The sequence below is a fragment of the Lepus europaeus genome, chromosome 4, assembly GCF_033115175.1.
Source record: "Lepus europaeus isolate LE1 chromosome 4, mLepTim1.pri, whole genome shotgun sequence".
NCBI lineage: Eukaryota > Metazoa > Chordata > Mammalia > Lagomorpha > Leporidae > Lepus > Lepus europaeus.
Window position 1 is genome coordinate 36749237 of NC_084830.1, and position 27834 is coordinate 36777070.

Consider the following 27834-nt stretch of genomic DNA (forward strand, 5'->3'; position numbering starts at 1 on the left):
GTAAATTAATAACTTTACATAGTCTTTTCTCAAATAGACAACTTTTTCCAAATAAAAATCTAATAGATGGAAATAACATAAAAATAGCATAACTACATTTTATCATAGAACTGCAGAATCTATGGAAATAGAACTTTGTTTCAGTTTTGTCTAAGGATGCTAAGACTGAACAATGTGTGGGGCCGACGTTGTGGCAGCGGGTTAATACCCTGGCCTGAAGCGCCAGCATCCCATATGGGTGCTGGTTCAACATCCAGCTGCTCCACTTTTGATCCAGCTCTCTGTTATGGCCTGGGAAAGCAGTGGAAGATGGTCCAGGTCCTTGGATTCCTGCACCCATGTCTGGCTTCAGATCAGCACTGCTCTGGCTGCTGTGGCCAACTGGGGAGTGAACCATTGAATGGAAGACTCTCTCTCTCTCTCTCTCTCTCTCTCTCTCTCTCTCTCTCTCTCTGCCTCTCCTCTCTCTGTGTAACTCTGACTTTCAAATAAATAAATAGACTGAACACTGTGGTGTGGGTGACAAATATATCCATATCTTACATTGATTCTAAAAGACTATAACCTTGCTTGTGACAGAATTAGTCTATCAGGTTCCTAAAAGCTATAAAACTATTGATAGGAAAGACGCTGAGAAAGAATTTCTCTGCAGAATGTTGTCAGTGTATTGTGCTTCCACCCCGACTCTCATATGGGTTGAGGGGATGGGCTGGTAGTTTGCAGTCAGCCGAAGGAAGGCAGGTTCCCTGTCAAAAGAACTATGTATATTAGTGATCTTCTGACGTAGTTCTATATAACTTCACAGAACAAGTGTGTCCATTCCCTGAAGTGTACAAGTATTACAATAAAGTCCTTCAAGTACTTTGCTGGCCTTGGTTTAGGGTCAACCAGAAATCAGTGCTTCCTTGTTATTTCATTGGTAAATGACTTGTTAGACTAGAAAGGAGTGAAGACTATCATACCTGGATAGACTTTATTACTCTCATCTACTATGAAATAATTCCATAGAAAAGTTAATCATCTCTATTCTCTTCCTTCCCAGTTTTTTTTGTAAGAAACATCTGTTTGACCACTTCAATTGTGACTAAATCCAAAGACTTACTATATTGTGAATTAGTGATTCCTTCATAAAGTAAGTATACTGGTCAAGTGATAACTTTAGTAATTATTTTCTTTAAACAGGAAATACAACACTTCTGTTGCTTAATAAACTTTTTCATTATTTTTTAAATGTGGTGTTTTCCTTCTAATTTCTTCTTAGTAAGCTTTACTAACAAACTCTAAGGAATTTGCCTCTTTAACAATAGCAAAGGCTAAGTTTAAATGCTTTATTTATTTTTATTAAAATTTAAAATACAACTTATTTGAAAATGAAAGAAAGAAAGTAAAAAAGAAATATATTCTGAAATGCCTGCTACTAGGAACCAAATCTAGGTCTCTCACACAAGTGGCAAGAACCCAACGACTCAATCTACCACTGCTACCTCCCAGTGTCCACATTAGCAGGAAGCTGGAATCAGGAGCCAGAGCTGAGAAACGAACCCAGGTACTTCAATGTGCTCCTAACTCTCAAGTTAATTGCTAGGTCAAACACCCACAACAGTTGAAATATTTCAAAACACTGCTATTATTTTATGTTTTCCATTGTTGAATACTACAACCAAGATGAAATAATAGTAGGTCTACAATAGCAGTGACATTTCTGCTTTGTTCGTCATCCAGCAAACCAGAACATAGAATAAGCATGAGAATAAAAAGGCTTTTGTCTCCAGACTTACTATTTTTAGCTACTGCACAGAGAACAAGTGCTTTGCTTTTAGTTTATTATTAACTCTTATTCCTATATTTCCACATAATCTTGTTTGACCTAATAGGTCTTTATTATATTTATTTCTCTCCAAGTGACCTACCCTGAGTTTTTGGCTAATATTTGTCTTTCTATACAGATGTGCTCATTAAAAAAAAAAAAAACTGTTTTGCTGTTTTTTATCCATTATTTTTATAAATCACCTGATAACTTTAAAAAATTTATCAGTAACTTGCTAGAGAATGCTAAATGTTCTAATATTTTTCATAGTATTTTTTTGAGTACTCTATGTTGTTCTCATAGTAGATAAATGTGACATTAAAGGTATTATAATTTTATTTTATTCATCTGCTTTGTTGTTTAGAATGAAAAAAAGATATTTGCTTCTAGAAGTTTTCAGTGAAATGGGAAATGGAAACAAGAAAAATCAAACGATGTTAGTAGACGTTAGATAAATGCTTTGAAGATTTTTCAAGGTTATACCATAGAATCAAAATATTACTACCAGTACACTTAGCAGTATTCTTTTCATAAAGCCAAAGGTCAGACATTTCTTTACTTATTCCCTAAAATGGCTACATACAAATATGCAATGTGCTGCTATTTACATAAATTCTATTGTTTTGTTAATTTCTTCACTTCAGAAGCAGGATTCTGCTTTCCCCAACAAATGATTGACATTTCAAGAATTGAAAAATAAATAAAAAAGTTACTGATAATGATTTCAGAAACTTACTTCTCAGCTTTGTAGATACTGGGCATACTTCCTTGGAATTCAGCCTTCTGCAGTAGTGAGTTGTCAATTCTCCTTTCAAATATTCTTGCTTTTTCTCTGGGCTTATTTCCATCCTGATTTATAAGTCTCTAAGCACAGAGTATCTTTGAATAGCACCATTTTTTCCTCCATCTTTAGCAAAATGTTGAAGTGAGAAGTCTTCCCACTTACCTTCCTCTGATTCATTTTAAGAAGCTTTTTAGTTCTGGGTGAAACAGTGGTAACCAAAGGAATCAAGAAAACATATGTGTTTTGGGTTCGAAAGAGCAAGTTATTCATTTACTTAAGGAATGTTCAGGGAAATAGTCAGCTTCTGAAATTAAAACTAGTTAAAGGGTTGGAGAACATTTAAATGTGTTAGCCTTCTATTGTTCCTCCCAAAATATTAGCTTAAAACCATACCAGGTTTTCTGAAATAAAAACTTAGGCTGGAGGTCAGTGCTGTGGCGTAGTTGGCTAGACCTCTGCCTGCAGTGATAGCATCCCATATGGGCGCTTATGTCCCAGCTGCTCTTTTTCAGATCCAGCTCCCTGCTAATGCACCTGGGAAGGCAGTGGAAGATGGCCCAAGTGCTTGGGCCCCTGCACCTGCATGGGAGACCAGAAGAAGCTCCTGGCTCCTAGGTTTGGATCAGCCCAAGTTCTGGCCATTTGGGGTCATTTGGGGAATGAACCAGCAGAAGGAAGACCTTTCTCTCCATCTCTCCCTCTCTTTGTCTGTAACTCTACCTCTCAAATAACTAAATCTTAAAAAAAGTGGCTTCAACAAAAATAAATGAAAAAGCTAACACTGTTTTTCAGACAGTAACAAATATTGGTGAGGATGTGGGGACATTGGAAAGCTTGTACACTGTTACGGGACCAATATGACTCCACTATGGAAAATAGCATAGAGGTTCTTCAAGAAGTCAAAGATAAAACAGCCATAGTTTCAAGTAATCTCACTTCTAGGTATATATCCACAAGAATTTAAAGTAGGGGCTCAAAGAAATATCGGTTAAGATGATACTTAGGATGTCCACATCCCAAATTGGAGTTTCTGGATCAAGTTCTGGCTACTCCACTCTGATAAAGTGCACCCTAGGAGACAGCAGGTGGTGGCTTAAGTACTTGGGTCCCTGCCATCCAAGTGAGAGATCTGGATTGAGTTCCAGGCACCTAGCCCAGCCTTGGCTATAATAGATATTTGGGGGAGTGAACCAGCAGATGGAAGATCTTTATCTGTTTCTCTGCTTTTAAAACAAAATGAGAGTAAAAAATTGTTTAAAAATATTAAATATGAAGGAAATCCTGTCACACACTAAAATAGGATTAAACCTTTACAAGGTTATATTAAGTGAAATAAGCCAGTCACACCTAGACAATACCATATGATGTCATTTTTATAAGGTACCTAAAGTGGCAAATTAAAACAAACAAAAAGTATACTGACATTTACCAGGGCCTGAGGGGAGGAAGAAAAATGGAGTTGTGATTTAATGAGTATAGAGTTTCAGATTTGCAAAATGAAAAAATTTTGGAGATCTGTTTCCCAGTGAATATACTTAACATTAATATACTTCACACTACTAAGTTGGGCACTTAAAATTAGTTAAGAAGGTTTAAAAATGATACAATGCTTGCCGGTGCCGCGGCTCAATAGGCTAATCCTCTGCCTGCAGTGCCGGCACACTGGGTTCTAGTCCCGGTGGGGGCGCCGGATTCTGTCCTGGTTGCTCCTCTTCTAGTCCAGCTCTCTGCTGTGGCCTGGGAGTGCAGTGGAGGATGGCCCAAGTCCTTGGGCCCTGCATCCGCGTGGGAGACTGAGAGGAGGCACTTGGCTCCTGGCTTTGGATCAGCGCGGTGCGCCGGCCACAGCGCACCAGCCACAGCGGCCGTTGGGGGGTGAACCAACGGAAAAAGGAAGACCTTTCTCTCTGTCTCTCTCTCTCACTATCCACTCTGCCTGTCAAAAAAAATGATATATTGCTTAAAAAATACTCATTTAAATTATTCTCCACCCATAGTTCTGTGCATTTAGAGTCACAGCCACCAGGCTCAGTCACACACAGGAAGAAAATGCTGGCCATGGACATAAGTATTCCAGCCTAGATCCTGAATAATGATTTTATGCAGCTGGCTGGTAGTGTGTGGTCAATCCTAATGCAAATGTGTCTGCTGTGAGCCTAGGATGACAACAGCATTTGGATGGCTGCCAGGGACCAGTGAAAGTTGTTTTGGAGCTTCAACTCAGACTTCATGAAATTGAAGAACTGAGAAGTCTCAATAATATAAAATCAAGCACATATACTATAATGATTAAAAATATGTCAGGGGCCAGCTTTGTGGCAAAGTAATGCCGGCATCCCACATGGCATCCCATATGACTGCTAGTTTGTGTCCTTGCTGCTCCACTTCTGATCCAGATGCCTGCTAGTGTCCTGGGAAAAGCAGTAGAAGAAGGCCCAAGTGACTGGGCCCCTGCCACCCATGTGGGATACCCAGAAGAAGCTCCTGGCTCCTGGCTATGACCTGGCCCAGTGCTGGTATTTGCAGCCATCTGGAGAATAAATACCTCTCTCTCTCTCTCTCTCTCTCTCTCTCTCTCTCTCTCACTCTGGTTTTCAAAATAATTAAATAAATCTTTAAAAAACATGTATGGTGGAGCCAATGCTGTGGTACAGTAGGTTAATCCTCTGCCTGTGGCACTGACATCCCATATGGATGCCAGTTCTAGTCCCAGCTGCTCCTCTTTCAGTCCAGCTCTCTGCTATGGCCTGGGAAAGCAGTAGAAGATGGCCTAAGCGCTTTGGGCCCCTGCACCCATGTGGGACACCTGGAAGAATCTCCTGGCTCCTGGCTTTGGATCTGCCCAGCTCCAGCCGTTGTGGCCATTTGGGGGGTGAACCAGTGTATGGAAGACCTTTCTCTCTGTATCTCCCTCTCACTGTCTGTATCTCTACTTATCAAATAAATAAATAAAATATCTTCTAGAAATATATATATGGCAACAGAAGACAGCCTATATGAGTTTACATCTTGGCTCCCTCCCTTAGCTGATGTGTGATTGTGAATAAACTCCCTAACTTTTTAAACCATTCAAACTTTCTTTCTCCTCTTTATATACTTCTTGTGAAAGAGGAGTAACTATCTTATGAGCTTCTTATAAGCCTTATGTCAGATGAGATGTGCAAATGCTGTTTTGTTTTGTGTTTTTGGAAGACATAGCTGAAATAAGGGTTTGTATTCTCAATATTTTGAGTAAGTAAAACAAAATCAAACTGTTTTAGTGAGTCTGTAAATTCAGATTCTATAATTACTTTGCTTTTGTAGATTACTCGTTTCCTTCAAATATTTCCTTTTGTCAATTTATTCAAATTCTACGACACCCTGTGAAGTAGCTTGACACTACATGGTGGTAACTGGGAATATCATTAAAACAATCTACGAGAAACGGTATGAGAAGAAGATCTGTTGTTGATTCCTCACTTTGTTACACTGGGCACAAGTGTAATTATATCTTTGGTCACTCTCCTCAAATGGAAAATTAATTTTCATATTAACCTTGCAGGGAAGCTCAATGTTATAAATAGTAATCATGTTTGCCACAAAACACTGTCTACCCTAACATTATACAAGAGTAAATGATAAGTTCTTTAGATTCACTTGATAATTGAAACATAGGATTAGATTAAAAGTCAACTATATAGGGGTAGGTATTTGTCATGGAGAATTGTCACATTAGATGCCGCATTCTGTTTCAGAGTGCCTGATTCAGTCCTGGCTCCACTGCATCCAATTCAGCATCCTGGGAGGCAACAGGTGACAGTTTAAGTCCTGGGGTCCCTGCCACCCACATGGCAGACTGAGATTGAGTTTCTTGCTCTTGGCTTCAGCCTGGCCTAGTCTTTGCTGTTGCATGCATTTGTGGAGTGAACCAGATGATAGGAGATCACTCTTTCTCAGGCTCTTTCTTCTGCATTTCAAATAAATAAAATCTAAAGAACCAAATTTATATGGGATATGTTATTAATAACTGTTCATTATAGACTTGCTGTGCAAGGGCAAAACACAGAAGCCCAATCACATGAAGGTTTCCCATTGTGACTGGAAACGTCTCATTTCTTTGATTCCTGTAGGCATGTCTCATTCGTGGATCCAAAGTACAAACTCAGCTAGAGTGGTGACTGCCTAACTCAGCAACTTGGCTGTGTACAGCCTGTTTTAAAATCTCCATTCAGACTGCTGTTTCTTCTAGGTTCTCATAATCTTTGGTCCTTTTAAATAGAAACAAAGTTAGGATGGAAAAGCAACATTGTGTTAGTGAAGCTAGACCTACTCAATAATCCTCCCACAATGACTCAAAAGCCAAGGAAACAGAAATCTGGACATGAAGTTCAATTTTAAGTGTTAATAAAGTCATCAAATATCGCAATTGAGGGATAATAAAAACACTGGTAAAAATTTGAATACCTTTCATGTGCTGAACACTTTCAAGAAATTTCCATGGATTATTTATCTTAATAGTTACAATAATTGAGACATATATATTCTATTCATACTATAATGAAGAAAACCGGGATATAGGGAGATAAAGAAACTTATCTAAAGTCACACAAACTAGCAAGTGGTTGAACCAAGATTTGAGCTGAGTTCATCTGATCCCTGAGCCAGCGAGCTCAGTCACAAAGCTCTACAACTGACTCCCTGAATACTCACAATCAGAAATGCAGCAAAAGTTACTCACTTCTTCCACTGTGGCCTATGCTTTCTGCTTCTTTTTTAAGCTAGAAATAGCAACCTCATTTATTTCGGCAGAGCTGGAGGCTGCAAGGCCAGGGTAAGTCCAAGGCCTCAGGTAGGACAAAAGGACAAACAGGAGAACCAGAAGTTTGACATAAATCAGGGGCAAGCATTTGCAACTGTCAAGGCACGGCAATTAGAGGATTTCAGACAGGAAGGGTTGAGTTTCAAATGGTCACTGTGTATCCAACCACAGCCATAAATAGGGAACTACAAAAGCAAGCAGTAAACCAGAAATGTGGCCCGGGGCAAGCCAGGAATCCGGAGTCAATCCAAAAATCCTGGCATCAAAATAGTTATTGCTAGAGACAGGCAAATGTGGAGGGAGTCAAGAATTTCAGGAGCTATGAGAGGTCAGTCCAAGTCAGCAATAAAGAAAGTGACATTTATTTCAGGAGGATTTTCAATAGCAAGGGAGAGAGAGGGCAGGAGAGCAATTATCTGGGTGGTAATTAAGGTCAAAATGGTTGAATTCAGAGATGACAAAAACAGCATGGAGAGCAATTGAGAAGAATAAAACAATCTTTTGGATCTGATGGATATATAACAAGTTTTTTCTAACTAATCAATTTAGTATGAAGAGTCCAGAACTCAGATACAAATAAAAGAATGAAATGAAATCTGTTTTACAAATTAACAATTGATCCATTTTATAAACACATTAAATCCATAGGTTGTTTGTCTTGCTATCTTCCCATTACACTTTTACAGACATAACATGTATATAAATGTGGTACACATAGCAAATTAGTCACTTTTAAAAGTGATGATGAAGATATGCTATGCATGGGAAGAGTGTAGTATATTTCATATCACTGACCCATACAGAACTGTGAATAGTGTACACAGGAATTCATTTCTTTGAAAAGTAAACAAAATTCAGATACTTCTATCAGAGTATTATGCATGTATGTATGCATGTTAACTTATTCATGGGAACATTAACTGGCAGGAAAATAATCCTGGTATTTCTGCTTTAGGAAATCATGCTCTGTCAGCATAGTCAGGAGACAAAACAGAACATAAAGAATAGTTCAAGCATTAAGTTGGAAACACTGAGTTATCACAAAGGTAACAATTGCCCAAAGTAGTTGGCTGCAGAGCAAAGGGAATTAATAAATACAGAAGCTTGGAGAAGGGCCCTGCATAGGGCCGTGATAAAATATGTTACACAGCTAAATATGTGATATTTAAAAAATACTTATACTAAATGAGTATCCCCCATGTATCTGAAATTCAAATGTAACTGGGTGTCCTGTCTTTTTATTTGCAAAATGGGACACACTAGCACTGTGAAGCCAGAATCCAGACCTCTACCAAGGGGCGTCTGCAGCCAATGCTGGTGTTTTTGAAGAGCAGCGTGCAACGGTACTGGTTCTATCGATGTTAGAGGAACTGCAACTTGAATTCTGTGATTGGCACTGGGATGAACCCAAAGCAGGTAAAGTTGCTGGAGAGAAGTGCACAGGAACTGTAAGAACACAAGAAGAGTTCCTCTGTTCCTATTTGCAGCCTTCCTCTGGCGCCCTCTTTTGGCAGAGCCCTAGCAGTAGCTGCTGGCCAACCAGCCTTCCCATCCCAACGTGGTCCAAAGACAGCGTTTGATTCTGTGTTGCAGTAACTTAAAATCTGGCTCATGAAGAAATATTTTCAGTGTAATTCAACATCTAATAAAAAGAAGTCGTATAATTTAGTTGTCTATGTCGTTATTTTATAAAATCTGAGGATTAATTTCAAGCTATTATTGACGGAAATATTTCATACTTCATACTTTTCTTGAAAACACTATGAATTCTTCTAAGTAAAAATTGTTAAAAGTTATTCTCTCAAAACTTCAAGAAAAAATTTCCAATGAGAAAATTTTATGAAAACAATTTATATAAACATGCCACTCTTAACATGCAGAATTAGTGTAAACATTTTAAAATACTTTAAAAAAAACCTCTACTTTCATCTACTTGAAAGGCAGAGTGACTGCCTTGATTGATTTTCCCTCTCCAAATGCCTACAGTGTTTAGGGCTAGGCCACACTGAAGTTAAGTGCTCTGAACTGCATCAGGATTTCCCATACAGGTGGCAGGGGCCAAAGCACTTGAGCCATCATTTGCTATCTCCAGGAGCATTAACAGAAACTGGACTGGGAGAGGAGCAGCTGGGTCTTCAACAGCACTCCTATATGAGATGAGGGTATTCCAAGTGGTGGTTTAACCTGCTGGCAGAACACATGTCCTTAAATACTGCATTTTTTCTTAAAATTGTTGAGGGTCTACAGACCTGAAATTTAATTTTAATTTGCAAAATGTGTACAATATAAATATCATGAACATTCTTTCTAAATATATAATGATGCTTAGTTTATTGAATTTAGGAATTCAAGGTCATCAGGGGTGATTGATAATTATGATCATTACTTTATAGAATAATTTAAATAGCATCCAGGAGACATCCTCAATAGATTACCAACTGTCTAATGATTTTCAAAATCATCTCTAATTATGCATGTTGCCTCTCTAATGGTTTCCATTTTATATGTTACACACATAGTATACTTATTTTTGCTCTAGAAAGAAATTTTCAAATAGATAATGCCTTTCCTAGGTCTCCTGCAGCAGAGTGGACCCAAATATGACTTTTTCATTGACTGATTTATTATTATAAGCATAAGTAATTGTATAGTTGTACATGTTACTAATACATACAAATGTGATTTGTCAAAATTTTCAGAATATTACTCATGAAAAATAAATTTAATTATTTAATAGATATATTCATTCCAGAAAATTAGAAAAACAGAAGCACAAAAAGAGAAAATAGTCTTACTACCCCCAAGAAAATCACAATGATTATTTTTAGTGTACTAACTCCCAGAACATTTCTTTTCAATCTTTAAAATCATATTTGCAGCCAAATTCTATCTGCAAAGTTATAGCTATCTGTTTGCTTTATTATAAAGGTTGTTTTTTCTATGATATTATTTATCATAAAGGTTATTTTCTGTGATATTAAAACTCCTTATAAAAACAATATAGAAGCACTTAACAGTCTTTGAATAGGAGAGTTATAATTTACTTAAACATTATAGTTATAAAAACATTAGTATTTTGAAATACACATCTGGTGTGTGCTATAAATAACTTCTCTTTGTCAATCTCTCAGTTATGATTATTTGTTGTTATTGTGTCATGCTCTTTCACAATTTGATGTTTTTATTCTTTCATGGACTTGGAAATCACATTATCAAATGTGTTAAGGCTTTATCTAGATTCAAAGTTAATGTGCTTTGAAATGAGAATTTAGTCTTTACTCTGAGAAAACTGCATCAACTTTGGTACTATGAATGAGATGCCATTTGTTTTAGCAATTCAATGCCTTATATCTTTTTAAAAACATATATTCTATTGGCCAGTGTTCTGGCACAGCAGGTTAAGCCACTTTCAGGCAGCATCCTCAATGAGTGCAGGTTTGAGTCCCAGCCGCTCCACTTCTGATTCACCTTCCTGCCAATGTGCCTGGGAATGCAGTGAAAGATAGCCCATGTACTTGAGCTTCTGCCACCCACAAGGGAGACCCTGTTGGGGCTTCAGGCTCTTAGCTTTGGCCTGGCCCAGCCCTAGATACTGTGGCCATTTGGGGAGTGAATCAGCAGATAGATGAATCTGTGTGTGTGGGGGTGGGTGTATGTGTGTGTCACTCTTTCTACAACTGCCTTTCAAAATAAAGAAATCATCTATCTATCTATCTATTCTTCAAGTTTATTGACTGAATGTGTCATTCAATTAAAAATGGGTGTCATTAAATGAGATGCCTAAGTTTATTTTGTGCCTCAGAGTTTGCAGCCCTCACTCTGCCATACCGGCTCTGTAGGCATCCCAGCCTGCTGTCCACAAGCAGGGGCAGGTGTCCCTGACTGCCTCCCTGCCGCCGCAGCAACCTCCCAGGAACAGAATCAGATGCTGGGGAAACGATTGATTGCTCCTGTTTATCCAAACAATACACTCAAACCTGGCATCGAGTATCATGGGAATGCTGTTGGAGATCGACAATTCCAAGCTGCTGCACATGCTGGAGCCCCACCCCCACCCCCAGACTCTCCACTCTAAGGTAAATGAAGCTGTGGCATTTCTACATGCTCATCACGCTAAGAAACAAGCCACCCGGAGGGTGAGTGCTGTTGCTGTTGCTGCTGCTATAGTTTAGACATGGAAAAACTGATTCAAACCAAATAATCCCTGTGGAGTTCAGCTCAACGTTTGAAGACTTTGTAGCTTGTCCTACCGACCTTAACACCAAGAACTTGCAAGTTTAATAGGTCATTTTGTATCAAAAGGTGAATTAATGAAGCGTCTTGAATTTTTCAAGTATATGAATATATTCTTTGGGTTCTGCTTTGGCCGAGACAGTGAACGTTTTTTTTCTATTGTGTGTTTTGATTTGTTTTCCCCCACTGGAAATTGGTTTTATTTGATGTGCCTAAGTCTCATGTTTCTCAAGAAAAATCTACATTAAAAAGCAACACCTGCTCATGAGGTAACTTATCTACAGATTGCTGTGTGGGACAAAAATAAATTTAGTTGGCTCTCATTATAGCAGCCAAATTAGTATCCTATTACTGCTTCTATCTGACAGATGCAGCTGGATTCAGTTGATTACTCTTAGATTAGTTCATCACTAATTACTCCAAATCTACAATCACTATATTTAGTAGCCATTCCGCAACACTCAGATAGCTAATATTAAATAACCCATTATATAGGTCAATTAATATAGTTACTCAGCAGGGCAGAGTATGATGCCATTGAAACCAGATGTCCCAGAAGCCATCCAAGGTTCTTCTAAGAATGAATGTCCTTTCCTTTTTTTTTTCTAATTCAAAATCATTCATTATGTGCATATGTCTCAGACTGAACTGATGGAGAAGATTTAAAGAATTTATTTATTGGGAGTCTTTTCAGGTCACATGCCTTCCTCCTCCAGTGCTGAAATGACCATTAGGTTCTCAGCTGTTGACAGTAGACTGTCACAAACTTCAGATTGGATGTCTTAAGCAGGAATAAAGCTTGCTTTATTTAATATCTTACAACTGTCCTACAGTAACTTCTTAGAGAAGTTACTTTATTGAAAGACTGGCCTGTTGTAAATTCTCCTAATCATGTCATTAAAGTAAAACATCAGAAAAACAAAACATGAATTATGTTATTATGTTAATAATTTCTGAGCTTATTTAGCAAAATCATTATTAAATATAATGTCTCTGAGAAACAAATTTTTTTAAAAATTCCACTGAACAAATTTTCTTGAATTTTTCTGAAAGTCTAAAACTCAAGCTTTTTTCACATATTCCTATATATACATTTACAAAACTGTGGCGGTAATTATATCAACTTGACTAAGCCACAGGATGTCCAGACATTTGGGCACACATTATCTTAGGGTAGGATGTCAGCTTTTGATGAGATTAACATTCTGCCTGGGAGACTCATAAGCCCTATTGCCTTTCCTAACATGTGGGCCACATCTCACCAACTGAACACCTGAATAGAACAATAAGCCTAAGTCAGAGTAAATTCAGCCTTCTGGTTTCTGCAGGGACAGTGGCCTTTCCCAGCCTTTAGATTCAAACTGAAGTATCCACATCTCTTGAGTATTGAGCTTGATGATTTTAGGACTACAATTAACCATCTACTCTTCTAATTCCCATGTCTTAACACTTGGAACAGAACTATACATAGGCAACCTAGGTCTCCAACTTGTTGAAAGAGAAGAACTTGGGAATTCTTAGTCTCCATAATTGCATATATCAATTCCTTATAATAATCTCTTTCTCTAAACACACACACACATACTATATCTGCTTTTTTTTTTTCTTAGAGAAGACTGACATAGAAATTTTGATACTAAGAAGGGGAGCTTCCTGGAAAAGATTCCTAAACATGTGGAAGTGGTTCTAGAAATGCATAATGGACAGAGGCTGGAAAAACTTCGAGGTACATAACAGAAATAGGATGTTAAGAGTAGTTCCGGTGATGTTTCAGACAGAAATAAGGAACATGAGACTGGAAACTACGAGAAGGCAGTACTTGTTACACAGAAGCAGATAACATGGCTGAACTGTTTTCTAGTGTTTTGTGAAAGCTAGAATGTACAATGATGGCATAGAATACTGAGCAGAGATTTCCAACAAAAACACTGTGTGACTTGGCATGATTTGGTTGCTCAACACTGTTTCTAGTGAAATATGAAAAAAGGGAGATGGATTGAAGAAAGAATTGTTAAGCAAAAAGGATGAAGGTCTTGTAGATTTGGAAAATTCTGACACTACTAGTATCGCCAAAAAAAAAAAAAAAAAAAAAAAAAAAGCTTGTTTTGAAACAAATGAACAAATGTTAAGGATATGGGTGAATAATTCCATGGATGTGACCAGTGGATTTAATTAGTCATCCTATCAGAGGCCAGGAATAGAAATAGGACTGTATCAGCAGAGAGATGGCAGTTTGAAGTGAAGAGATGGAGATTAGAAAATTGAAGAAGGATGGTCAGACTTCTTGAATTCTACAGTACAGAACCTTAGAGCTAATTAGTTTTTTTCTCAAGAAAGGAGAAGAATGACAGCTGAAATGATTTAGTGATCTCCAGGTCTGCCACTCCCACCACAGGCCCAATGTGCTGGGATGTTTCCTACTGAGTTTCAGAGAATGGAATCAAAGACCGACCCACAGGGGCAACGACATTTGCCAAAAAGGCAGAACTACAGTGTAGAGCTGTAGGGATGTCACTGGTATATCACTGTGCCTGGAGGGCAGAGCACCAAGCTAAAGAGAATGTTCTCAAACCTTAAGATGTAATGCTATTTGTCCTGCTAACTTCTGGACTAGTTGGGGATTCTTACCACTTCCTTGTTTCCTACTTCTCCCCTTTAGCAGGAGGATGTCTATCCTGTGCCTGTCACCATTTATTTTGGAAGGACATAACTTGTCTAGTCTTGCAGTTTCATAACTGGAGAGCAATTTTGCCTCTGAATGAACCATATTTTGAATTTCACCCATATCTCTTTAGATGAGACTTTGAACTTTACACTTCAGAGTTTATGCTGGAATGAATTAAGATATGAAAGGCTGTTGGGGTGGAATAAAATATACTTCCCAATTGAGAGGAACAGGAATTTTGGGAGGTCCAGGGTAGAATGCAATATACTGAATTGTACTACCCTACACATTTGGATGTTAAAGCCCCAACCCCCCAGTGTAATGGCATTTAAGGAAGGGGCCTTTGGGAGATAAAGAGGTTTAAGGGAGGTCATGAGAGAGGGGTCCTTAAATGGGCACCAGAATGATAATCAGATCTTTTCTACCTCTCTTACTCTCTGCCATTTTAGGACATGGTGAGCACGTGGCTGTCAACAAGCCAGGAAGAGAGCCTTACCAGAACCTAACCATACTGATCCTCAATTTCTAGCTTCCAGACTGTGAGAAAATAAACTTATGCTGTTTAAACCACCATTCTAAGTATTTTGTTATAGCAGTCTGAGATAACAAACACAAAACCCAGTTGTTGCTTCTCTGATGGCTATCTGCCTTTTGGGTTAACTAATATATAGTGATCTCCTTACTCTAGTAATCGCTCTCACACTCACATAATTGTTCCACCTTCTCCAATGCATCCCATGTACTTCAAGAGTAGATGGCTTCTCCTCCTAATTAAAATTAGAATCTATGATTCAGGGATAAACTAATTGGCAGAACGCCATGCCAGTTGCATTATTGGCATAAGATGTCCAAATGCTCGAAGCTAATTCATTTAGACCTAAGATCATGATTTTTGTTTGAGAATGGAAAACTTGTGCTGTACTTTGCTGAATGTGAATATGCTATCATGTAAGAAATTCAATTTCTCAACTATTTACAATTGAATGTTAGCTACTTTATTTGTTTTTAAGGATGAATTTATTGGAAAGGCAGAGTGATGGAGAGACAGGGAGAGAAGGTAGAGGAGGAAGAAGAAAGAAAAAGAAAAAGAGAAAGAGAAGGAGGTGGGGAGAGAGGGATGAGATGGAGAGAGAGATGAGATAGAGAGAGAGATAGAGACAGATATTGATGTTTCATCCTCAAATGTCATGGCTGGTTCAAGCTGAAGCCAGATGCCAGGAACTCCATATGAATTTCCCACAGGAAGCTGAACAGCAAGTGGAATAGCCAGGACACAAACTAGGACTCCAATATGGAATGCAGATATCCCTAGCAGAAGCTTCACCCACTGTTCCACAAAGCTGTCTACTGTTAGATACTTTAGATCAGACATCTTAATCATGAAGAAAACTGAATGTGGACAAAACAGACATCCTGGGACCATGAATAAGGAGTCTGCATAGAAGAGTCAGCACCACAATACACACGCACACACACACACACAAAACCGCATAGCCAAGAGATGGAGAGAGCATGAAAATAGATCCTTCTTGCATCATTTCAGCAGATAAATCAGCACTCATCTCAAGTCAGCTTCCTTCCGGATTTGAGTCATACTTGACTATGAATTTTTTATTGTTTACATTCAATTTGAGATAGGTTTTCTGTTGCCTGTAAAAAACATCCTGATAGAGCAAGCAAGAAACTGAGATAAATTCAGGGCTTAAATCCAACAATATTTTTATCTCACATTTCTGGTAACACTAATGCCCTCTCTTAAATAGTGTATTTTTTAGTTAATTATACTATTTTCTGGTATATTTAACCTTATAAACCATTGCAGGCCTTTCTTGGATTGCAAGGAAATATGATGGGGAAGAAACTTACGCTAATACTCCACCTACTTTGAGTCAGGAACTTAGTATGTTCATTCTGTTTCAGTCAATACACAAACCTGAGAAGGTGTAATAGACATGGAATACAAGGCTCAGGGGAAAAGATCTCCCAAAGTCACTCAGTAGTTAGTCCAGCTTCTGGAACCTGAATCTTCAAAGCTCTGCTTCCTTCTATTACATCAAATTGTTAGATGAGTAATAAGTTCCAAACACATAAAAACCAGTCAATGATTTTATCACATGTGATTTTGAAATATGACCACTCTCTGGCTCACTAAATTTGTGTATTTTCTTAAGAATTAATGCTTTGTTTTGAAAACATTGAATATTTTTCAGGCAATTTTCAAATAACTTCAATGTCTTGTAAATCAGCCAGATATCTCAAACTTTTTAAAAAAGGAAGAAAAAGTTGCCGTAATTTGAACAATCTGACAACTAGTAACTATACTCCATAATCTTTATGCTTAGAAGCATTGCATACTTCAAATGACCCTTTATCAAAGAGCTGTTTTCAGATTTCATCCTCATGCTACTAAGCGAGTCAGAAGTCCCATGGTCAAATCTATCTCTGGTGTTAAAGCATGATTCTTGGTCATTCTTCTGCTTGTCTACTGTAATTTCTCTTTTGATTTTTTGGCAACTTTCTTTTCTATATTAATGTCCTTCCATTCAGTGAAGACCAGCTTTTTTCTTTACTTACATATGATCTTTCCCAGTATACACTGAAGTTCAAGCTCCCATTGTTTCTTTCCACATTCTGTTTAACTCCTTTTTTAACTTTCAATTCCTTCTCTTCTCAGTCCCCACACTATCACTCAGCCTCCTTCCTAATTGCTCAAGTTGGCTACTTCAAACAGCAAAATCCAGTCTAGAACTCTGGGTAATCTATGAACTGATGATATCAAACTGAACTCTGCAATACAGAAGGAATGAAGCAATTGGCTGTGGATGTCCAGGACTATGTGTTCCAGAATATTTTCAAAGGAGACAAAAAAATCTCAAGTCTGGAAATGCAGACACCATGGAAACAGCATTAATGATTTTCCTGAATGTCAGAGAATGGAGGAAGCACAACCGGGCACTGTCAGATTTACTGTTCACTTAAGAGTGAATAATGAAAATGTGAGCAAGCGTCACAGCCAAGGGTCAAGCGCAGAACAAACCATCAAAGCTGTACCATGACAGTGCACTGACAAGAATGCAGTGGCTGTGAAAATTATGTAAGGCCACATTCTGCTGCAAAGCGCTCTGGTTGTTTCAAAGCATTTGCACCTAAAGATATAAATAATAATTGACGTACCTTGAAAAAACAGCTCCTACACAGATATTTAACACTTGACTCCATAAGGAGAGAACATTGTACAGGCTACAAATATCTCACAAACTTCGAAAGCATTTCTAGATTTCATAGCAGTTCAGGATTGATTTAAATGGGCATTGTCAAAGTACGTAAATGTGAAAATGATTTCCTGAAAGTGATTTTAATGGAGAGTGAGTGGTAGAATGTCCAAGTCAGAGCACTGATATGAATGTCAATGGATTATTTATAGGAATTGTTCTGTCATTTCCCCTAATTTAACCAAATGAGTGAAACAAAACAAGGCAGAACTCACTTTACATTGTTTTGGCAAGATTATATACCCAAAGAGAAAGGATTTTGAAAGATCTCCTGGGTTGGTGGCAGAGCATGCAGAATGAGTATCTTACTCTCAACATTTATTATGCAGTGGTTTGCTCTTTAAACTGAATTTAAAATTTTTTCAACATAATATTTAATATCTGTGAGTTGAGGGAAAAGGTCAGTTGATTAGGTTGTGAATGGACATAACCTTTTGGAGATCAATTTGGCAATCCATAATAATTCCCTAAACTTTGAGTAATTACTTGATCTTCACAATTCCACTTTTAAGAGTTTATCTGAAGAAATCATTGAGAATAAGTTAAAAGAAGATAAGTAAAGGTTCCACTGCATGTTAGTAGTGCTTTAGGCAACAATGAGCAAACAAAAAACCTGACATGTTCAATACAAGAGGATCAATCAAGGTGTGATAATACCTATACTTCAGAAAGCCATATAAGCACTGAAAATGATACTGGAGATTATCTCTATTGACTTAAAAATATAGGTTAAGATGCATCTTGGGATGTGTTCTCTGACTTACTCTAGATGCTGGAAGAAGAGTAGTGGACAAAAGAAAGAATGTTCCAGTCTGTGTGGAGCATGTCCTCTGGTGCTTATGTTGGGACATATGGTATAAACTTTCAAATGTGTTGAATAGTGTTTACATATAATTAGAAAGTATGGCAAATTATATAAAATAGTTCTCTCTGGAAAATATGTTTATGCTCAATTTCTTGTATTTGGCCACATTTTTCATTATTTTAATTAACAAAATGATTATGTTACCTTTCATTTAAAAAATGGGATATACCACACCCAACAACAGCCGAAACGCTGGTGAGGAGCTATGAGAAAAGGTTTTCAATTTTACAGGAAGCCAGACACTTTTTCATGACTCATATATATTTCATTTACAAAAGTAAGTCTGCTGGTAGACTTCAGTGACAAAAATAAAAGTGTCAAAGAAGACAAATATTTTCAAGAGATCCCTTCATTCCTTTTTTTACTAAGACAACTGAGAAGGGAAAACTGATCTCTCAAGTCTTATCTGCTCTAATTCCTATTATATTCCATCATCTTAGCGGTACTTTCTCCATGATTGAAATCTTTTCTGTGGTGACCAGAGGCCAGAAGAGTTCATATAAAAGGAAGATTTGACATTTTTAAAATGATGCAAGATAAAAAAGCAATACAATTTACTGAGGCCTTCACAAGTGAAAGATCTTGTCCTTGGTACTTTATATATTTCTATATTTATTTACTTATCATAATACTATAAAGTAAATGTTTTCCATTTTTATGCATGAAGAAGCTCATAAAAGTGTATTTTGTTCATGTTCACAAGGAAAGAAGAGAAGAAACAAGATTCAAATTAATTTCTGACTTCCAAATAAAGTTCTTTTGTTATGTACTTGGCAGGGCAGAAAACATGATATAATAAGACCTCTGACCTAAGAATTCATAGAATTTCGATTAGAAAAAGATCTTGTAGATCATGTATATCAATTTTACATGGAAACACAGAGATTCTGAGAGACTAAGAAACTTGTATAGGATCACATTCTCCTAGCACTAGAGAGAAATGATCATGAAATATCATAATTAGAATCCTTGGGCAATAATTCTACGTTATTTTAGAAAGTGTTCAGCAGCTATCAGTAAATCATTCAATGATGGCACATTGTCCAGAAAGATGATGCCATGCAAGACCTTCCATTTACTTTTTAATTGAAGATATTCTATATTTAGCAACAAACTAGAAAGGACAGCTATCAAAATTGCTTTAAAATGATACAGTTTTCATTACCTTTATTTAATTCGCATTATCATTATCAACTCTTCCTAAATCCTTTGTGGCCTAAAGGGATACGTAAAAGATGACTTTGAAATTACACAATATGTTTATTATTTTAACATGCCAATGTGTGCTTTGAAAGGTTCCTTATTTTAATATTTGTATTTGGTATAAAAATCAATTTTGGCCAGCCAGTTCCATAGAGTATTTCCTTATTTGGGTAGTTATCCCATAGTCTACTCATAGAAAGCAATATACACAGATAAAGAAAAACAACAAAAACAAACAAACAAAACCAAAGCACTTGTACTTATTCCTCACTGTTAAGTACAAAAGAAAGCCATGACATTAAGGTAAGTCTCTCTCCTTTTTTGAGGTAGTATCTATATAAAGCATATGGTTCTGATGAAATTGCAGAGCATCTGGTAGAGAGGAAACCAAGAAACTTACCTGTGTAGTCCACCTGCCTTGAGTATAAGTAAATTCAACATTCTAGAAATCTCAATATGCGTAGGAATCATATATAAAATACAATTTTCTTTTGCCACTTTTCTTGCATCCCATGAAACAGAGTACGAAAACAAAATAATGCTTTGAGAGGTAGGATAAACAAGGTCTTGGGGCTAGCATTGTGTGATGGAGTGGATAAAGCTACTGCCTGCAATTCTGGTATTCCATATAGGTGCCAGTTTGTGTCCCAGTTGTTTCACTTCTGATCCAATTCCCTGCTGCTGGCCTGGGAAAAGCAGCAAAGGATGATCCAAGTGTTTGGACCCTTGTAACCCACATGAGAGAACAGGGTGAAGCTCCTGGCTCCTGGATTTGAACTGTCCCAGCCCTGGCTATTGTAGCCATCTGGGGAGTGAATCAAAAGATGGAAAATCTCTTTCTCTCTCCTCCTTTCTCTTTGTAATTCTGCATTTCCAATAAATATATAAATCTTAAAACAAAACAAAAAAAAATCAAGGTCTCAGTCAAGCATATGGGAGAAGGGTGAGATGGGCTAAAGTAGAATGGCTTGATCAGAGGGTAGAATCTACTTGTCATGGTCCTAGTGAATGTCCAATGACTTCAACAGGATCAGGAGCCCAAACCATTCAGGTTGATACCTCAACTCAGCAAGTAGGACTTCCAGGGCATGCAGACAGTTCTGGAGAGTGTTTACAGATAATGCAATGTTCAGGACAGTAACTGTCTCTGGATACTTACTTTGAACAGTCCTGGCCAGTTACATACAACTCCCTAGGAAGTAAAATTATTAAGTTGGTAGAGTCAGTGCTTTCATTATAGGTTTTAGGTTAAATTTATGCTAAAAGAACATGGAGGTAAAACCCTAAACAGATTATGAGGCAGACCAGGTGCTATCAGTAGTGAAGTATTGAATATTTTTGTACAAACTGTTGTCTGATATTTATGTCTCTACAAAATTCATATGCTGAAATTTAATCCCCAATATGCTGAGATATAAAGAAGTTGGGTATTTAGAAGATGACCAGTTCATGAGAATGGAACCCTCATGAATGGGATTACAGTCCATTTAATTGAGGCCCAAGGGAGTTGGCTAGCCCTTCTACCATGTGAGGACGTAGAAAGAATGCACTGTCTATGAAGCAGACAGAATCCTCATTGGGCACCAAATCTGCTGGTGCTTTGATCGTGAAATTCCAAGGCTTCATAGCCATGATCAATAAACTTTTGTTAGTTATAAATTACTCAATTTAAAATACTTTGTTATACCATCTCAAAGAAACTAAGAAACTAGAAGCAAGAGGTGAGATAATATTGTACAAAATCAAAATGTGGAAGTAACTTTGGAACTGGGCAATGGAAGAATTTTGAGAAGTCTTAATGGCAATTTTGGTAAGGGCTCAGAAGAGGAGGAGAGCTATAAAGAAAGCCTATATCTTCTTAGATATTACCTGAGTGTTCATGATCAGAATGTTGGTAGAAATATAAATGGTACAAGTCAACTTAATGAAGTCTTTGATAATATGAAAAAATCCTTGTTAACAAGTGGCAAGGAACAGGGCTGAATTGTGTTCATGCACTATTGTTCTATGGAAAACAGAACTTTTGAGCAATGAAATAGCATATTGGTGGAAGAAATACCAAAGCAAAGTGTTCAGGGTGTTCTGAACTTGGACAGGTCAGTGTTCTGACCTATAATAAAATGTAAGTAGAGAAAAATGAATTAAAGCTAGAACTTGTGATAAAGAAGCAAACAATGGTTTAGAAAATTCTCAGCCCGAGACACCACCACCACCATCTTTTCTCCAATTAAGGACTGCTGTCTTCTTCCTGGGAAGTGTTTGTTTAATTTGTGTTTGCTCCTGACAAGGTATTATTGGGATATGGGGCAGGAAGGTTAGAAAGACACATCCAAGTAAGCAGTATCTTTGATGTGCAGATATAGAGAACACCAATGCTAACTGAAGGGTGAAGCATATGAATGATGGGACACCAAGAAACTTGGGACCACTTGGACTAGAAGATGATTATAGTGTGTGTGGGACAGTGATAACATCCAATTGATGTGTATCAGACATACTTTTGAACTAGGCTACACACACACACGCACGCACACACACACATGGCTACAGCCCCAAACCATATACATCTCTCTGTACCCTCCAACCCCGGGCAAGGATCCTTCATTTGGCCCTTCAGAGAACTTGATGATACAGCTAAAGCATTGACAATCACACCTGACTGGGTGTAGCCAGTACTTGATTGGCTCATGCTTCTGCCAAACTGGATGGTAAATATTTTGAACATCACCTCTGAATAGGAGTAAGATATATAAAACCAATTAAAAGCATCTTGAGTGAGTCAACTACAGAAGCATGAGAAACATGAGGGAGCCCAGATGAGACCTGAAGAATCACTTAGCTAAACCAAACCTAAATTGCCAACTCAAAAACTGTGGTCCTATAAGATACTATAAACAATTGTGAAGTTACTGGCTGAGGGGTCGGTCTGTTGTTCAGCAATAGCTCACTGATATAAAAGGGCTATATGCTTTTACATCCAAAAGAGCCTCTTTCAGAAGGAAATTTTTTAAAAAATGATCTATGTATCCAAAAGGCAGTTATGGCAGGGGTTGGAGGGGAGAGATATCTTCCATACCCTGGTTCACTCCCCTAATGGCTGCAAAAGCGGGGCTGAGCCAAGCCAAAGTCAGGGGCCAGAAACTACATACAGGTCTTCCACCTAGATGGCAGGAGCCCAAGCACCTGGGCCATCTTCTGCTGCTTTCACAGGTGCATTAGCCGGGTGCTGGACTGAAAGCAAAGCCGCAGGGACTCAAACCAGTGCTCATCCTGCACCCTGGCTTAGCCTGCTGAATCACAATGCTGCCCGAGAGGGAAACTTTCCAAAAGCATATGTCTGAGAATAAGGAGTTCATCTCTCTTATAGTTCTCCCAGTAACTCTATGAAGTGGCTGTTATTGCCAAATAGCAAATTAGCAAGCGGATTTTTAAAGAGGTGAGATGACTTCATCAAAATTTAAAAAAAGAAGTCACCAGTTATAAAGCCAGAACAGAAAGTCAGTTGTATCAGACTTAAAATCATTGATGTTAACAACTGCAGTACCATGCAACATACTTTAGTTTGCTTATGTATTCAATTTTTAATTAGGTTTGTGAGTTATTCATGTTTAAACTGTTCCTTATTGGTTTTTCATTCATTATGCACAAACAGTATCTTCTCTTAACACAAACAAAACAAAAAGACAATCAGAACAAAGATCCCACTTCAAAGAAGTTTATGTAACCAATAGGAGTGGCATTTGATCACTGCATAGGATAGCAACTCCTGGAGAAGGCTTATGTAAGAGCTTTTTCTTGCTGTGTTTCAGCTAAGTTCATCTTTGGTTGCCTGCAGAGATACAGATTGAATGCCGAGTCTCAATATTCCTGTCTGAGGCCAAAGAATCCAATGTAACGAAGCCAACAAGTGGATTCAGGGGGAAGATCTGCTCCATTCCTTCCCAGGGAGCTGCCTTGCTATCAGCTTATTTCCAGTGAAACAACAATAATAATAATAATAAAAAAAGTAAACAAATCAAACCTTCATAAGACAGCAGTTTTACTGTGCTTCTGCTAAGTCTTGGATATAAAAGTCTAAGATTCAGATAAATGTCACTCAAATGACTTGACTGTCAATCATTGTCATCATTTATGAGGAAGTGAGGTTAGAATCATAGTTGCCCTGGATAACACAACTCCTAACCATATGTGCTTCATATAATTAAAGTTTCATTTTAATGTAAACATTAAGTTCCTACTCTATATAGAATTATTTCCCACAATTCAAGTTCCTTGTTAAGAGCAGCAAAAAATTAAGTAGCACAAGAACAAAAGATTTCTTTAAGTCTTAATTATCAACTTTTCAGGTAATGATGGGTCATGTTTCCTTTATCAGAAACAGAAAAAAACTTAACTAATTGGAAGACTCAATGAAGGCAATGTTTCATTAACTACAATTAGAGCAAATACTAAGGGAGAAAAAGGAATTAGAGTTTGTGCATTATGTGTGAGAAGAAAAGGAAAGCATTAGATTCATATAAGAGTTTAGGAAAAAAAAAGAAAATTGCAGGTGGGTACTTGCTGAGACTTCTTTAATACCTTCAAGGTTACAGCATTAATGAGGGGAGGGAACTGCCCTGTCTCAGACGCTGTGAACAAGAAGCAAGGGCCTGAAGCTATGGAACGAAGGCTCAAACTAGCTGTTGGGAAACACCGTGAGACAGAAAGAACATTTATCAGTGAAGCATACATGCAGAAAAATGACTGCGAAGCAATACCAGCAGAGATATTACATAATCAGTGAGCAAAGATTATGTAAAACACAGGCTTAGCATCAGATGGTCACCTTGCATAACAGGGGTTTTCTTTCAGCTTTTTGCTGAAAGGAATTTTCAATTCCCTTTGTGCTTTTTTATTTTCCACTCGAGAGGCAGAGACAGAGAGGGGCAGATAGACACAGAGAGGTCTACCATCTGTTGGTTCACTCCCCATATGCTGACAATGGCCATGGCTGGGCCAGGCTGAAGCTAGAAGCTATGAACTCAGTCTGGGTCTCCAACATGGCTGGCAGGGAACCTACTTCAGCCATCACCTGCTGCCTCCCAGAGTTAGCATTAGCAGGAAGCTGAAATTGAGACCTGAAGTGGGATTTGAATCCAGGCACTGTGATACAGGATATGAGTGTCCTAAATGGCATTTAACCATTGTACCAACCACCCACTCACTTTTTGAATTTTAAAGGCATTGACTTCCCATCAGGCTCAGCCTTCTATGCACGATCACTTACTTATAGCCATTTATGAGTTAGGGACTTTTCTATTATTCTCTTTTATAGATGCAGCACATGAGGCCAAGATATATTAAATATTATGCCCAGATGATTGAGGTACTACAGGCAGAGGCAAGGTCTGAACACAGATTCTGTCTCAAAACACCAACTTGCATGCTCACCACTGGGATCTGTGGCTTCTGAAGTTGAGGTACTAACATGGTGTTAACTATGAAAGATTTGTACTCTCAGATGATCTTAAGTTTGTCTGTCTTTCTGGAACTGCCAAAATTCAGACCCATCAATGAAAGCATGATATAATACAAAACAAGATTGTGCTGCATTCTCAATACTCAGTAGCCTTTAAGATTATACCTAGAGTCAGGTATACAGGGGCTGGAAAGTTAGGTGTTCAACCTGTTTGTCCCCAGTCTTCTTTTAGTCTTCTTTCTACTTCCCGGTACCTACTAAGAAGGTAGCTCTGGGAGGTCTGGTAACAGCATGATAGTTAATGCTTTGGTCTGTACAGGCATCAGATACTTCTGATGCTAAAGTTACTCCAGGTCACAACACAGAAAACAAGAATAAGCATTTTGCTTCAAGTCTTAGAAAGTCTGTATCTTTGTTCAATTTCCTCTACTATTGCATGTTAACATTTTCCTTAAGATAATTTCCAGCCAAATTGAGGGCACTTCCACAGCTTCATTTTGTTCTTTTTTTATCCTATAGCTAAACAGAGTTTATATTCCAAATTATCCTCAGACAATGTCTTGGTTTATAATACATATATGGACAACTTGACATCGCATCAGATTTCATCATCTTGGGACAAGACTCTATCTACTTTTCCAACATAGGAGAGGGATAGAACCCTGGTCTGTGGAAGTCCCAACAACACAGAAAAATATTTTTTTTCCATGCAATGACAGTAATAATCCAGACCTAGAAGTAGTACATCAGTTTATCAATGAATTACTCAATGCAGTCTGCTAATGGACTTGTCAAATTTAGGTCAAAATAATTTCAAACTCTTAACATGGAGGAGAAAAATTATGCTTTGCCAGAACACTTTCAGTATCTTGTTAGGTGAGGCAATGTAACACTCAAATATATTATGAGTCTGCAGCACATCTAGCCAAACACTGATCCCCAACTTTATCAGTATTTCTATAGTAAATTCACACTATGTAGCATAGCACTTTTTCAAAATATGAGCATGTAGTTACAGTCATAAATTATCCTATGTATTTTATTAATTTGATCAAAACCAGAAGCTAGACAATCTTTAATTTGCATCGCACTAAAACTGAAGAAAAAAGGCTCCTAATGATTATTAAAAAAAAAAAAACCCAAAACTCATTCATTATAGTCACATTGATTGTATATGCAATGTGAGGAAGTGTACTCAAATTTGATTTGATACTATCCAAAAAGCTGCTTAGGTCAAATATACTCTTAAAGTGTAATACTCTCTTTTATGAGAGTAATTATTTTTTTTTTCAGGGCATCAGTTACTCTGTGGCAAAATTCTAGGTCTAGGGCATTATATGATAAGCCACTGTTCTGCAAGAGGATTTTTGTACAGCATGCTTAATCCTCATCATTTACTTAACACATATCATATCACTACAAGATAGGCCAAGAATGGGTATTAGTGGGTACCAGAAAAACTTCACGGAAAATGGAATCAAAGTTTATTTTTTTGTGAGAAACTTTTGAAACTCAGGCATAATTTTCATAAAATGTATTTTTATGGATTTTCTGACAGTTCCTATGCACAGATTTTAAAAAAATTGCAACAAAATAAACTTTTATGTTAACTGCAATTTACATGAACTTTTTGAAATACTCTATGTTATTTTCTCAAGACATGAGGTTGTTAATACATATTGGTGAATTATTTTGTTTAAACAGAAATACAGAAAAGAATATAGTATTGAATGAGTGTCTATGACTATAAATGCACTTTGATATAAATAGTTGGCACATATTCATTATTTCTACACTAAGGGTACATTTTCTGATAAACATATTTATTATTCCTTATGTGTTAGCGTGATTTTGGTTGTTTTTCAAGGAAAAGAGATTGGAAAATTATTTCTATTAGATATCAAAAAGTTAAATGCCCTCATATCTAAGATGCAAAATTTACCTTCACATATTCTTTCATTAGTATGAACAAATAAGGAAGGAAGAACTATGCCCATCTCTTGTAAAGATTTACTCATCAGAGGTACAGTTGCTCTAGAGTGACATCTTAGGTAAGTATAGTTAGAGCTGTGCTTCTTAGTAAATGCTTTTAATAATATGATTAGGGGCTAGCATTGTGGCACAATGGGTTAAGATACCACTTACAACGCCTGCTTCCCATATCAGAGTCCCAGTTTGAGTCCTGGCTGATCTGCTTCTAGTCCAGCTTCTTGTTAATGCACCTGGGAAGGCAGCAGAAGATGGCCCCAAGTACTGGAGCTCCTGCCACCCATGTGAGGGACCAGGATTGAATTCCTGACTTGTGGCTTTTTTTTCGTTTGCTTATGCAAGATATTTATTATAACTATTTGCCTTCACATTCTATTAAACCTAGAGGTCACTTTATTAAGCAGTAAAAGAGTTCACCTGTTAGGATTCCTGTACCTGACATAGATTAACCAGGTTCCATTCCCAGCTCTGGCTCTGGATTCCAGCTTCCTGCTAATCAGACCTGGGAGTCACAGAAGACAGCTCTAGTAGTTATGCTCCTGCTGCCTACATAGGGGACCTGGATTCAGTTCAAAGTTCCTTGCTTCAGTGCCTCCTGTTGTGGAAACACGAAGAGGGAAGCAGTGGATGGGAATTATCACTCTCTTTGTTTTTCTGCCTCTCAGATAAATAATTAAACATTTAAAAAGACAAAATGGTTGGGGTGGGCATTGTGGCATAGATTGTTAACTTGCTGTCTACAATGCCAGCATCCTATATT

General features: G+C 37.6%; 1 protein-coding gene across 3 annotated transcripts in view; it reads right to left on the reverse strand.

Annotated features, from left to right (window-relative positions):
- Window positions 1–27834, reverse strand: part of OXR1 (oxidation resistance 1) — a 485930-nt gene that overhangs the window by 185356 nt on the left and 272740 nt on the right. The gene's annotated exons all lie outside the window — the stretch shown is intronic.